The sequence below is a fragment of the Pimephales promelas genome, unplaced genomic scaffold (assembly GCF_988280905.1).
Source record: "Pimephales promelas unplaced genomic scaffold, fPimPro1.hap1.1 HAP1_SCAFFOLD_75, whole genome shotgun sequence".
In the NCBI taxonomy this organism is placed as follows: Eukaryota; Metazoa; Chordata; class Actinopteri; order Cypriniformes; family Leuciscidae; genus Pimephales; species Pimephales promelas.
In genome coordinates, this window is record NW_028297310.1 from 38,318 (window position 1) to 51,719 (window position 13,402).

The window sequence follows — 13,402 nt, forward strand, 5'->3', positions numbered from 1 at the left end:
ATCTGGCCAAAGTGTGGCCCTCTGCCTTTTCTCCACTGTTATACACAGAGGAGATCCCGCAGTTCTCTTCTGCACTTGAGCATTTGGGAGTGAAGATTCAACTTCACTCCCACTGGAGTGCATACTCACCTCCGAGACGGTATTGAGGGAGGAAACCGTTTCGTCCTCTCCATTTTCTATTTCTTTGCCTTTGTCTAGCCTGGGAGTGGTTTCCTCCCCCTGTTCCGTTTCCATTTGTGGCTCCACCCCTGTGGCCGCCCCACTTCCTCTTTCCTGACCAATCCCTGAGGCTGGCTGGGAATTTGAAATTCCCGCCAAAACCTCAGGGATCACCTCCTCCTTCCTTTGTTCTTCCCTTTGATCTGTTTGTGGGGCGGCCATTTTGTTGCTTTTAAGTTTGTTGGCAAAACTTTTCGGGCAATCTCTGTAGAGATGGGATGACTCTCCACAAAGATTGCACTTTCTGCCATTGTGGCACTCTTCAAAGGTGTGCCCAATCTCTCTACACGTTCTGCAAATTATTTCCTGACATGCCTCGGCGAGATGTACAAGTTTGCCACACTTACAACATAGCTTGGGCATCCCTTGGTAGTGAATGTAGCCTCTATTCTCCCCCAACACAATCATTGATGGTATTTGACCTAGGCCATGGTAGCTGTTGGGATCTGCCCATTGTTGTATGGGCACTCTCCACGCACAGCTCCAGATACCGTCTTCGTCTAAAACCTTGACTGGTTGTCCGCGAATAGAGCAATATCTTGCCAACCACACAACAATGTCCTCTCCACTCACAGTTTCATTAAACATCCTGACAATCACAACTTTCAGTGAATTATCAGTCAGCTTTTCCACTGTGAACATGGAGAAATTGGCTTTGCATGTTTCAAACCGAGACCAGAAAGTATTCAGCAGATTAGCGGATGCAAAACTTACATCAAAACCCCGATTTTGGGGCAGAGTCAACAAACAGTTTATATCCATTGCTTTAAAACCTAGAGTCTGTTGGATGTACTTCCGTGAAAAATCCAATCTAGAACAAGTCAGGAGAGTACCATCCTCTTTTGGCTTGAAATTAAAACGCACGCTGTGGTGCCTCCTCACGCCGGCACGAGCAGCCGACATGTTGGAGGCACCACCAGCCCGCTGCGGCTAAAATTCAAACAATAAATACACAATAATAAATAAATTAAAACCTGCTTACCTTAAAAACCAGAGGATTCTTCGCAAAACGAGTCGTCAATAAAAAGCCGCTTGTCACTATACCTCCTGAAGGGTGTATGTCCCGTGTGACAAGCAACACACGAGACCAAGTCCCACAAGAGGCGATCGCAGTCTCAACCGTCTGACAAGATACTTGATCTTAGCCAAAAGGCCGAGAAGCGATGACGCAGCGACGCCGAGGCGGGGGAGCCGGCAAAGGCCACGCCCACCTGGGCCGCGGCGAGAGGGTCTAAGGTCGCCGGCAAACAAGCTCAGTTCAGATTGGTTGACACCGAAAATGGATCACAACAGAGTGCACAGCACGACACTCTGGCTCGGCTCGAGCCGAACAAGATGCATGCCTCGGATTGGGTGGTCGCACGGCGAGATTTTCGGGTATTTTGGATTTTCTGAAAAACCTACTTTTGCACACTAGTCCTAGGTTTTTTGCCCGATCTGACCCAAACCGGTGCAGAAAGATTCTCTGGAGTCTGACTGCAAACAGGGATTGGGAAACAGTTGGAAGTTCCATCCACGTTGGCGACGGTACGCCAAAACGTTGGGGGTGGGCGAGGCGGGCTTTACTTAAATGGCTATAACTCTCCAACGGAATGAGACAATTGCACCCAATTCGGTACACCTGTGTACGGGCTCAGCCCGTGGTCACGTGAAGAGGAATGCGGCGACTGGCCACTTGGTGGCGCTGTAAACAGAAAAAAACACAACATGGGTGGCTGTATATCACGTGACGTTTCACACGTGCACAATGTTTTCATACCACATGATAGAACTCCTCATTCCGAACAACTTTGCCTCCAGGACAACTGCTGTGAACTAAGTCGTTCGTCAAATATTGGAGATTATTTGAAGAATTAAGGAGAAAAAAGAAAACCCCCCTCACACAGACCGGTCCTAGACTGTTTCGTATCTCCCGAGCAACCACTGCAGTTCAACTCTCTGGACTGCCTCTGGATATTGAAGAAGTGGAGAAAAAAAACAAAACAAAAGAACCTCAAGTGGAGCTTTAACAATCTGCCCTTTTAACCAGTGTTGTCCAGGGGAGAGCGCGAACGCAGTCCCCCACTACCATAAATTATGCAGTCGAGATTCCCACATTTGGGGAATTCGCAGGGGTCAGCACAACCCAGATGTTAAACTGACAGAGGAACAGGGGTTCCTTTTTGTCTTGTTTTTACACCACAATTCTACCCAGGCTAGTATAGCACATGATCACCTACAACACCCACTCACACTAGCTCCATTATCACCTTCTGCCACACAAGACCACTACATTTCTTTCATTGAACACTTTAGGAGGGTGCACCGTTCCCAGAAGTACTGCAATACCGGGTCGATGCGTGGAGTGGACGGAGCAAGCCCCTATTCCATCTCCCAGGACCAAAAATCAATTTAATATATGGTGCCCGGGTAGGGCACGTATCAGATATTAAACTGATAAGAACAGATTTTTTGATTTGAAATTTTTTTATTGTTCCATTTCATTCATATACACGTCATTTCATTGTTATGTTTTTTCCCAGCATGTTCACATGTTCATTTTGATTTCGAGCAACAGTAAAACAGTTGTATGTGTTTATCTAGAAGTAAATACGTAAAAACATGAATGAAGACAGTAAAAAAAGAATAGAATAAATAAACAGATAAAATTATAAAAACAGGCTTTTAAAAGCTCTCTCTTCCGTTGTGCAGGAGCGGGTATGTCCTTATAACCATTTCAAGACCTCCACTCAGCTCTTCAGAACCAGTCCCAGAGACCTAGCCCTTCTGGGCCCAGAGGAGATCCTCTTTAACCGTGGCTCCGCTGCTCCCCCTAGGGTGTTGGGGGCATCTGCGGGCAGTCAGGGCTCGTGGCTGTGGGGACCTTTTCCTGTGAAGCTCTGACCCCCACCTCCGAATGGCGACATGCGGTGTAACCCTGCAGCCTTGATTTGGCCAGCTGAATGATGGCATGGAGGGGCACCTGCATGCGCTTTCCTACCAGTAGGTTTCTGGAGGTCCAAATGGCGTCTTTTATGCAGAGGATGGTGAGCCAGAGCTTAGGTGTTGTTTTTGCTTGGATGTCCTCCTGGCTCACCCCTCCTCTCCCCATAGGATAGTCTGGGACCCCCCCTACTGGCAGGTACGGGAATTGCTGGGGGCCAGCTGTCGCCCACAGGTCCCTCACAGCACTGCACTCCCAGAGGACGTGCCTCACGGTCTCGGGCGCGCCACACCCGGCCCGTGGGCAGATGGGATCCTTGGACATGCCTCTGGAGTGCATCACGGCCCTGACCGGGAGGATCTCATGGGCGACCATCCAAGCCAGGTCCCGGTGTCGGTTCTGAAGAGCTGAGTGGGACACATTCCGCCAAACCTTTTGGGCTTCCCTTTGAGTTAGCCCGCGGACTGGACACACTTGTTCCCGCTCCTGCACAAGGGAGAGGATAGAGCGACAATTTGTTAAAACAGCGACACTTTCTTTTACCAAATTAAAATTCTTTAAAAACTTCTTTATGTGGGAGTATGCTGAAGTTTGGTCGAAGGCGACTGGCATTGTCAAATCTGTCTTTAATAGTTTGTGAGTTCTTAAAAAGGACCCCATCCAAAACCGGGCCATGGCTGCTGTTTTTTCTTGTTTGGATGGGGTGAGGGCATATTTCATGTGTTGTGCGGTATAAAAAGCTCCTAAAAACAAGTAGAGGTCCGGAACGCCTTTTCCTCCCTTTTGTGGTGCTTTCTTCATAGTGGTTCTTTTCAGTCTCTCCCATTTAGACCCCCAGATAAAATAGAACATGGCCCAGTCCAAGGATACAAGAAAGAATCTGGGGGGGAAGAAAACAGAGCACAACAGTAAAAACAATGGCAAAATCACAGCTTTTATGATTAAAACCTTTTCTTCCAACATCAATCCCCAAAAACCCAATTTTTTCTTTGCTTTACCCATCACATCATGCCAATTTCCACTCCCTCCCCCGTCTCTGTCAAATTTAATGCCCAGTATTTTTAAGTCAGTCTTTTTAATAGTGCAGTTGAGGCCAGCAAGCTCGTTGGGTTTCCAAGGGCCATAAAGCTGTGTCTGTGTCTTTTCCCTGTTAAGTTTTGCTCCCGATGCTTTCCCAAACCAGTCTGTCAAGTCCATAGTCCTCTGGATTGATAAAACGTGCATAAAAGATTGACATCGTCCATGTATAAAACAGTCTTTGCCGTCAGTCCTCCAGTCCCGGGTATAGTCAATCCATTGATCCATCTATCCCTTCTCAAAACCTGTGCTAGGGGTTCAATGCAAGCCACATACAGGAGAGGAGATAATGGACAACCCTGACGGACACCGCTGCGTATGTCTATCGCTTTTGAAAGATTCCCATTAACTAGGATTTTGCTGGTTATGTCTTTATACAGCAGTCCCACCCAAGCTAAGAATCTCCTAGGAAGCCCCATTTTTTCCAAAACTTGAAATAAGTAATGGTGCGAGACTCGGTCGAATGCTTTTTCAAAGTCTAAATTTAAAACTATCAGCCGAATATTTTTGTCTCTCGCATAACAGATGGCATCTCTTATCAGAATAAGGCTGTCCGTGATCTTCCTCCCAGGGACAGCACAGGCTTGATCCGGGTGGATCAGGTCTGCTAAAACTGGTGATAAACGTGTTGTTAAAAGTTTGCTAAAAAGTTTACAATCAAAGTTTAAAAGGGTTATAGGACGCCAGTTTTTTATATCAGTCTTGACATCTTTTTTGTGAAGTAAAGTCATTAAACCGGTCCTAAAACTGTCAGGGAGTTGGTCAGTCTTGTCAAGGTCATTAAAAACAGTCTTGTCTTAAAATGTCCCAAAAGGTCAAATAAAATTCTAGAGGAAGTCCATTAACTCCAGGAGTTTTCCCTTTTTTGAATTTCTTAATACTTTTGTCTATCTCAGAGTTAGTCCAAACCGTGGGTTCGTGGAAAAAACCCCATGTTAAAAAGCTGCCAACGGACCCACAATGGCCCCGATGGATCGCAGGAGTTCGTGGGATGCCCACTACCCTATAAGCTTGGTAGAGAGAGGGCCTTTTACGACTAACCCCCTTTTTACCAATACCCACGGATTTCGGCCGAAACGGACGCCTATAGTTGGCGCTAGAGAGTCGAAACCCCCCCGCCCCCCCATCCCACAGACCCACTATTCGTCCGACCGTCCACCGGGCGGGTGGGAGTTTCACGGAATACTAACCCGCCCACTCCCAGGCCACGCCCCCCGTCCCACGGACCCACTATCGTCCGATCGCCCACTAAACCGAGCCGACGCGTCGGGGCCCGCCCCCGGCCACGCCCCCGTCCCACGGACCCACTATTTGTCCGATCGCCCACTAAACCGGGCAAACGCCCCGGGACCCGCCCCCGGCCACTCCCCCGTCCCGCGGACCCACTATTTGTCCAATAACCCACTATATTTACCAAAAGTGCCGTAAGCCCACGCCCCCACTCCCGGGCCACGCCCCCATCCCGCGGACCCACTATTTGTCCAATAACCCACTATATTTCCCGAAAGTGCCGTGGGCCCCCCCCACACGCCCCGGCGCTTCGGGGGCCGCCCGGCGGGGCCGCCCACCCCCGTCACGGGGCCCCGACCCGGCTCGCTCTCACGGTCACGCCTCTGGGCCGAGGCCAGGCTAAATCGTCAAGTCCGCCCGAGGGCCCGGCGCTTCGGGCGTGTCGCTCGGGGAGGGCCCGAGAGTCGGCGTGCCGAATTTGGGGCCCCTGGGGCCTTTCTGTAAAAATCCCACTCGCCCATTAAATGAATGTATTCGCCACAGCGGTTTCGTGGACGCCGCTTCGCAAGGGCCCATCGACTAGGGGGCGCCGTTTTCCTTCTCGCCGCGGCCCCCCGGCGCGGGCGGAAAAGTTTGGGGGCCCTCGGACCTCGTTCGCCGGTCGAAAGGCCCCGAAAAGGGACGCGCGTCCGCAAAACCGCTGCGAAACAGGTGGTCCCTGGGACGGCCCCCGTACGGGGACGCAGGGTCGTGGCGCGTTGAGATTTGAGATCCTGGCCCTCCAGGGGCCCCTGACGCGGGGCCCCGGAGCGCGGATCTCTGGGGCCTTTAGAAAAATTTGACATTGCTCTAGCGCCCCCTGCTTTTGGTATGTCGAATACCACACTAGCTCCATTATCACCTTCTGCCACACAAGACCACTACATTTCTTTCATTGAACACTTTAGGAGGGTGCACCGTTCCCAGAAGTACTGCAATACCGGGTCGATGCGTGGAGTGGACGGAGCAAGCCCCTATTCCATCTCCCAGGACCAAAAATCAATTTAATATATGGTGCCCGGGTAGGGCACGTATCAGATATTAAACTGATAAGAACAGATTTTTTGATTTGAAATTTTTTTATTGTTCCATTTCATTCATATACACGTCATTTCATTGTTATGTTTTTTCCCAGCATGTTCACATGTTCATTTTGATTTCGAGCAACAGTAAAACAGTTGTATGTGTTTATCTAGAAGTAAATACGTAAAAACATGAATGAAGACAGTAAAAAAAGAATAGAATAAATAAACAGATAAAATTATAAAAACAGGCTTTTAAAAGCTCTCTCTTCCGTTGTGCAGGAGCGGGTATGTCCTTATAACCATTTCAAGACCTCCACTCAGCTCTTCAGAACCAGTCCCAGAGACCTAGCCCTTCTGGGCCCAGAGGAGATCCTCTTTAACCGTGGCTCCGCTGCTCCCCCTAGGGTGTTGGGGGCATCTGCGGGCAGTCAGGGCTCGTGGCTGTGGGGACCTTTTCCTGTGAAGCTCTGACCCCCACCTCCGAATGGCGACATGCGGTGTAACCCTGCAGCCTTGATTTGGCCAGCTGAATGATGGCATGGAGGGGCACCTGCATGCGCTTTCCTACCAGTAGGTTTCTGGAGGTCCAAATGGCGTCTTTTATGCAGAGGATGGTGAGCCAGAGCTTAGGTGTTGTTTTTGCTTGGATGTCCTCCTGGCTCACCCCTCCTCTCCCCATAGGATAGTCTGGGACCCCCCCTACTGGCAGGTACGGGAATTGCTGGGGGCCAGCTGTCGCCCACAGGTCCCTCACAGCACTGCACTCCCAGAGGACGTGCCTCACGGTCTCGGGCGCGCCACACCCGGCCCGTGGGCAGATGGGATCCTTGGACATGCCTCTGGAGTGCATCACGGCCCTGACCGGGAGGATCTCATGGGCGACCATCCAAGCCAGGTCCCGGTGTCGGTTCTGAAGAGCTGAGTGGGACACATTCCGCCAAACCTTTTGGGCTTCCCTTTGAGTTAGCCCGCGGACTGGACACACTTGTTCCCGCTCCTGCACAAGGGAGAGGATAGAGCGACAATTTGTTAAAACAGCGACACTTTCTTTTACCAAATTAAAATTCTTTAAAAACTTCTTTATGTGGGAGTATGCTGAAGTTTGGTCGAAGGCGACTGGCATTGTCAAATCTGTCTTTAATAGTTTGTGAGTTCTTAAAAAGGACCCCATCCAAAACCGGGCCATGGCTGCTGTTTTTTCTTGTTTGGATGGGGTGAGGGCATATTTCATGTGTTGTGCGGTATAAAAAGCTCCTAAAAACAAGTAGAGGTCCGGAACGCCTTTTCCTCCCTTTTGTGGTGCTTTCTTCATAGTGGTTCTTTTCAGTCTCTCCCATTTAGACCCCCAGATAAAATAGAACATGGCCCAGTCCAAGGATACAAGAAAGAATCTGGGGGGGAAGAAAACAGAGCACAACAGTAAAAACAATGGCAAAATCACAGCTTTTATGATTAAAACCTTTTCTTCCAACATCAATCCCCAAAAACCCAATTTTTTCTTTGCTTTACCCATCACATCATGCCAATTTCCACTCCCTCCCCCGTCTCTGTCAAATTTAATGCCCAGTATTTTTAAGTCAGTCTTTTTAATAGTGCAGTTGAGGCCAGCAAGCTCGTTGGGTTTCCAAGGGCCATAAAGCTGTGTCTGTGTCTTTTCCCTGTTAAGTTTTGCTCCCGATGCTTTCCCAAACCAGTCTGTCAAGTCCATAGTCCTCTGGATTGATAAAACGTGCATAAAAGATTGACATCGTCCATGTATAAAACAGTCTTTGCCGTCAGTCCTCCAGTCCCGGGTATAGTCAATCCATTGATCCATCTATCCCTTCTCAAAACCTGTGCTAGGGGTTCAATGCAAGCCACATACAGGAGAGGAGATAATGGACAACCCTGACGGACACCGCTGCGTATGTCTATCGCTTTTGAAAGATTCCCATTAACTAGGATTTTGCTGGTTATGTCTTTATACAGCAGTCCCACCCAAGCTAAGAATCTCCTAGGAAGCCCCATTTTTTCCAAAACTTGAAATAAGTAATGGTGCGAGACTCGGTCGAATGCTTTTTCAAAGTCTAAATTTAAAACTATCAGCCGAATATTTTTGTCTCTCGCATAACAGATGGCATCTCTTATCAGAATAAGGCTGTCCGTGATCTTCCTCCCAGGGACAGCACAGGCTTGATCCGGGTGGATCAGGTCTGCTAAAACTGGTGATAAACGTGTTGTTAAAAGTTTGCTAAAAAGTTTACAATCAAAGTTTAAAAGGGTTATAGGACGCCAGTTTTTTATATCAGTCTTGACATCTTTTTTGTGAAGTAAAGTCATTAAACCGGTCCTAAAACTGTCAGGGAGTTGGTCAGTCTTGTCAAGGTCATTAAAAACAGTCTTGTCTTAAAATGTCCCAAAAGGTCAAATAAAATTCTAGAGGAAGTCCATTAACTCCAGGAGTTTTCCCTTTTTTGAATTTCTTAATACTTTTGTCTATCTCAGAGTTAGTCCAAACCGTGGGTTCGTGGAAAAAACCCCATGTTAAAAAGCTGCCAACGGACCCACAATGGCCCCGATGGATCGCAGGAGTTCGTGGGATGCCCACTACCCTATAAGCTTGGTAGAGAGAGGGCCTTTTACGACTAACCCCCTTTTTACCAATACCCACGGATTTCGGCCGAAACGGACGCCTATAGTTGGCGCTAGAGAGTCGAAACCCCCCCGCCCCCCCATCCCACAGACCCACTATTCGTCCGACCGTCCACCGGGCGGGTGGGAGTTTCACGGAATACTAACCCGCCCACTCCCAGGCCACGCCCCCCGTCCCACGGACCCACTATCGTCCGATCGCCCACTAAACCGAGCCGACGCGTCGGGGCCCGCCCCCGGCCACGCCCCCGTCCCACGGACCCACTATTTGTCCGATCGCCCACTAAACCGGGCAAACGCCCCGGGACCCGCCCCCGGCCACTCCCCCGTCCCGCGGACCCACTATTTGTCCAATAACCCACTATATTTACCAAAAGTGCCGTAAGCCCACGCCCCCACTCCCGGGCCACGCCCCCATCCCGCGGACCCACTATTTGTCCAATAACCCACTATATTTCCCGAAAGTGCCGTGGGCCCCCCCCACACGCCCCGGCGCTTCGGGGGCCGCCCGGCGGGGCCGCCCACCCCCGTCACGGGGCCCCGACCCGGCTCGCTCTCACGGTCACGCCTCTGGGCCGAGGCCAGGCTAAATCGTCAAGTCCGCCCGAGGGCCCGGCGCTTCGGGCGTGTCGCTCGGGGAGGGCCCGAGAGTCGGCGTGCCGAATTTGGGGCCCCTGGGGCCTTTCTGTAAAAATCCCACTCGCCCATTAAATGAATGTATTCGCCACAGCGGTTTCGTGGACGCCGCTTCGCAAGGGCCCATCGACTAGGGGGCGCCGTTTTCCTTCTCGCCGCGGCCCCCCGGCGCGGGCGGAAAAGTTTGGGGGCCCTCGGACCTCGTTCGCCGGTCGAAAGGCCCCGAAAAGGGACGCGCGTCCGCAAAACCGCTGCGAAACAGGTGGTCCCTGGGACGGCCCCCGTACGGGGACGCAGGGTCGTGGCGCGTTGAGATTTGAGATCCTGGCCCTCCAGGGGCCCCTGACGCGGGGCCCCGGAGCGCGGATCTCTGGGGCCTTTAGAAAAATTTGACATTGCTCTAGCGCCCCCTGCTTTTGGTATGTCGAATACCACACTAGCTCCATTATCACCTTCTGCCACACAAGACCACTACATTTCTTTCATTGAACACTTTAGGAGGGTGCACCGTTCCCAGAAGTACTGCAATACCGGGTCGATGCGTGGAGTGGACGGAGCAAGCCCCTATTCCATCTCCCAGGACCAAAAATCAATTTAATATATGGTGCCCGGGTAGGGCACGTATCAGATATTAAACTGATAAGAACAGATTTTTTGATTTGAAATTTTTTTATTGTTCCATTTCATTCATATACACGTCATTTCATTGTTATGTTTTTTCCCAGCATGTTCACATGTTCATTTTGATTTCGAGCAACAGTAAAACAGTTGTATGTGTTTATCTAGAAGTAAATACGTAAAAACATGAATGAAGACAGTAAAAAAAGAATAGAATAAATAAACAGATAAAATTATAAAAACAGGCTTTTAAAAGCTCTCTCTTCCGTTGTGCAGGAGCGGGTATGTCCTTATAACCATTTCAAGACCTCCACTCAGCTCTTCAGAACCAGTCCCAGAGACCTAGCCCTTCTGGGCCCAGAGGAGATCCTCTTTAACCGTGGCTCCGCTGCTCCCCCTAGGGTGTTGGGGGCATCTGCGGGCAGTCAGGGCTCGTGGCTGTGGGGACCTTTTCCTGTGAAGCTCTGACCCCCACCTCCGAATGGCGACATGCGGTGTAACCCTGCAGCCTTGATTTGGCCAGCTGAATGATGGCATGGAGGGGCACCTGCATGCGCTTTCCTACCAGTAGGTTTCTGGAGGTCCAAATGGCGTCTTTTATGCAGAGGATGGTGAGCCAGAGCTTAGGTGTTGTTTTTGCTTGGATGTCCTCCTGGCTCACCCCTCCTCTCCCCATAGGATAGTCTGGGACCCCCCCTACTGGCAGGTACGGGAATTGCTGGGGGCCAGCTGTCGCCCACAGGTCCCTCACAGCACTGCACTCCCAGAGGACGTGCCTCACGGTCTCGGGCGCGCCACACCCGGCCCGTGGGCAGATGGGATCCTTGGACATGCCTCTGGAGTGCATCACGGCCCTGACCGGGAGGATCTCATGGGCGACCATCCAAGCCAGGTCCCGGTGTCGGTTCTGAAGAGCTGAGTGGGACACATTCCGCCAAACCTTTTGGGCTTCCCTTTGAGTTAGCCCGCGGACTGGACACACTTGTTCCCGCTCCTGCACAAGGGAGAGGATAGAGCGACAATTTGTTAAAACAGCGACACTTTCTTTTACCAAATTAAAATTCTTTAAAAACTTCTTTATGTGGGAGTATGCTGAAGTTTGGTCGAAGGCGACTGGCATTGTCAAATCTGTCTTTAATAGTTTGTGAGTTCTTAAAAAGGACCCCATCCAAAACCGGGCCATGGCTGCTGTTTTTTCTTGTTTGGATGGGGTGAGGGCATATTTCATGTGTTGTGCGGTATAAAAAGCTCCTAAAAACAAGTAGAGGTCCGGAACGCCTTTTCCTCCCTTTTGTGGTGCTTTCTTCATAGTGGTTCTTTTCAGTCTCTCCCATTTAGACCCCCAGATAAAATAGAACATGGCCCAGTCCAAGGATACAAGAAAGAATCTGGGGGGGAAGAAAACAGAGCACAACAGTAAAAACAATGGCAAAATCACAGCTTTTATGATTAAAACCTTTTCTTCCAACATCAATCCCCAAAAACCCAATTTTTTCTTTGCTTTACCCATCACATCATGCCAATTTCCACTCCCTCCCCCGTCTCTGTCAAATTTAATGCCCAGTATTTTTAAGTCAGTCTTTTTAATAGTGCAGTTGAGGCCAGCAAGCTCGTTGGGTTTCCAAGGGCCATAAAGCTGTGTCTGTGTCTTTTCCCTGTTAAGTTTTGCTCCCGATGCTTTCCCAAACCAGTCTGTCAAGTCCATAGTCCTCTGGATTGATAAAACGTGCATAAAAGATTGACATCGTCCATGTATAAAACAGTCTTTGCCGTCAGTCCTCCAGTCCCGGGTATAGTCAATCCATTGATCCATCTATCCCTTCTCAAAACCTGTGCTAGGGGTTCAATGCAAGCCACATACAGGAGAGGAGATAATGGACAACCCTGACGGACACCGCTGCGTATGTCTATCGCTTTTGAAAGATTCCCATTAACTAGGATTTTGCTGGTTATGTCTTTATACAGCAGTCCCACCCAAGCTAAGAATCTCCTAGGAAGCCCCATTTTTTCCAAAACTTGAAATAAGTAATGGTGCGAGACTCGGTCGAATGCTTTTTCAAAGTCTAAATTTAAAACTATCAGCCGAATATTTTTGTCTCTCGCATAACAGATGGCATCTCTTATCAGAATAAGGCTGTCCGTGATCTTCCTCCCAGGGACAGCACAGGCTTGATCCGGGTGGATCAGGTCTGCTAAAACTGGTGATAAACGTGTTGTTAAAAGTTTGCTAAAGTTTACAATCAAAGTTTAAAAGGGTTATAGGACGCCAGTTTTTTATATCAGTCTTGACATCTTTTTTGTGAAGTAAAGTCATTAAACCGGTCCTAAAACTGTCAGGGAGTTGGTCAGTCTTGTCAAGGTCATTAAAAACAGTCTTGTCTTAAAATGTCCCAAAAGGTCAAATAAAATTCTAGAGGAAGTCCATTAACTCCAGGAGTTTTCCCTTTTTTGAATTTCTTAATACTTTTGTCTATCTCAGAGTTAGTCCAAACCGTGGGTTCGTGGAAAAAACCCCATGTTAAAAAGCTGCCAACGGACCCACAATGGCCCCGATGGATCGCAGGAGTTCGTGGGATGCCCACTACCCTATAAGCTTGGTAGAGAGAGGGCCTTTTACGACTAACCCCCTTTTTACCAATACCCACGGATTTCGGCCGAAACGGACGCCTATAGTTGGCGCTAGAGAGTCGAAACCCCCCCGCCCCCCCATCCCACAGACCCACTATTCGTCCGACCGTCCACCGGGCGGGTGGGAGTTTCACGGAATACTAACCCGCCCACTCCCAGGCCACGCCCCCCGTCCCACGGACCCACTATCGTCCGATCGCCCACTAAACCGAGCCGACGCGTCGGGGCCCGCCCCCGGCCACGCCCCCGTCCCACGGACCCACTATTTGTCCGATCGCCCACTAAACCGGGCAAACGCCCCGGGACCCGCCCCCGGCCACTCCCCCGTCCCGCGGACCCACTATTTGTCCAATAACCCACTATATTTACCAAAAGT

General features: G+C 50.0%; 3 pseudogenes; all 3 read right to left on the reverse strand.

Annotated features, from left to right (window-relative positions):
- Nucleotides 1-2,513: 2,513 nt before the first annotated feature.
- Nucleotides 2,514-2,687, reverse strand: LOC120475321 (U2 spliceosomal RNA; annotated as a pseudogene).
- Nucleotides 2,688-6,395: 3,708 nt separating this feature from the next.
- On the reverse strand, nt 6,396-6,569 carry LOC148960843 (U2 spliceosomal RNA; annotated as a pseudogene).
- A 3,708-nt stretch (nt 6,570-10,277) lies between these two features.
- On the reverse strand, nt 10,278-10,451 carry LOC120475319 (U2 spliceosomal RNA; annotated as a pseudogene).
- Between the last annotated feature and the right edge of the window lie 2,951 nt (nt 10,452-13,402).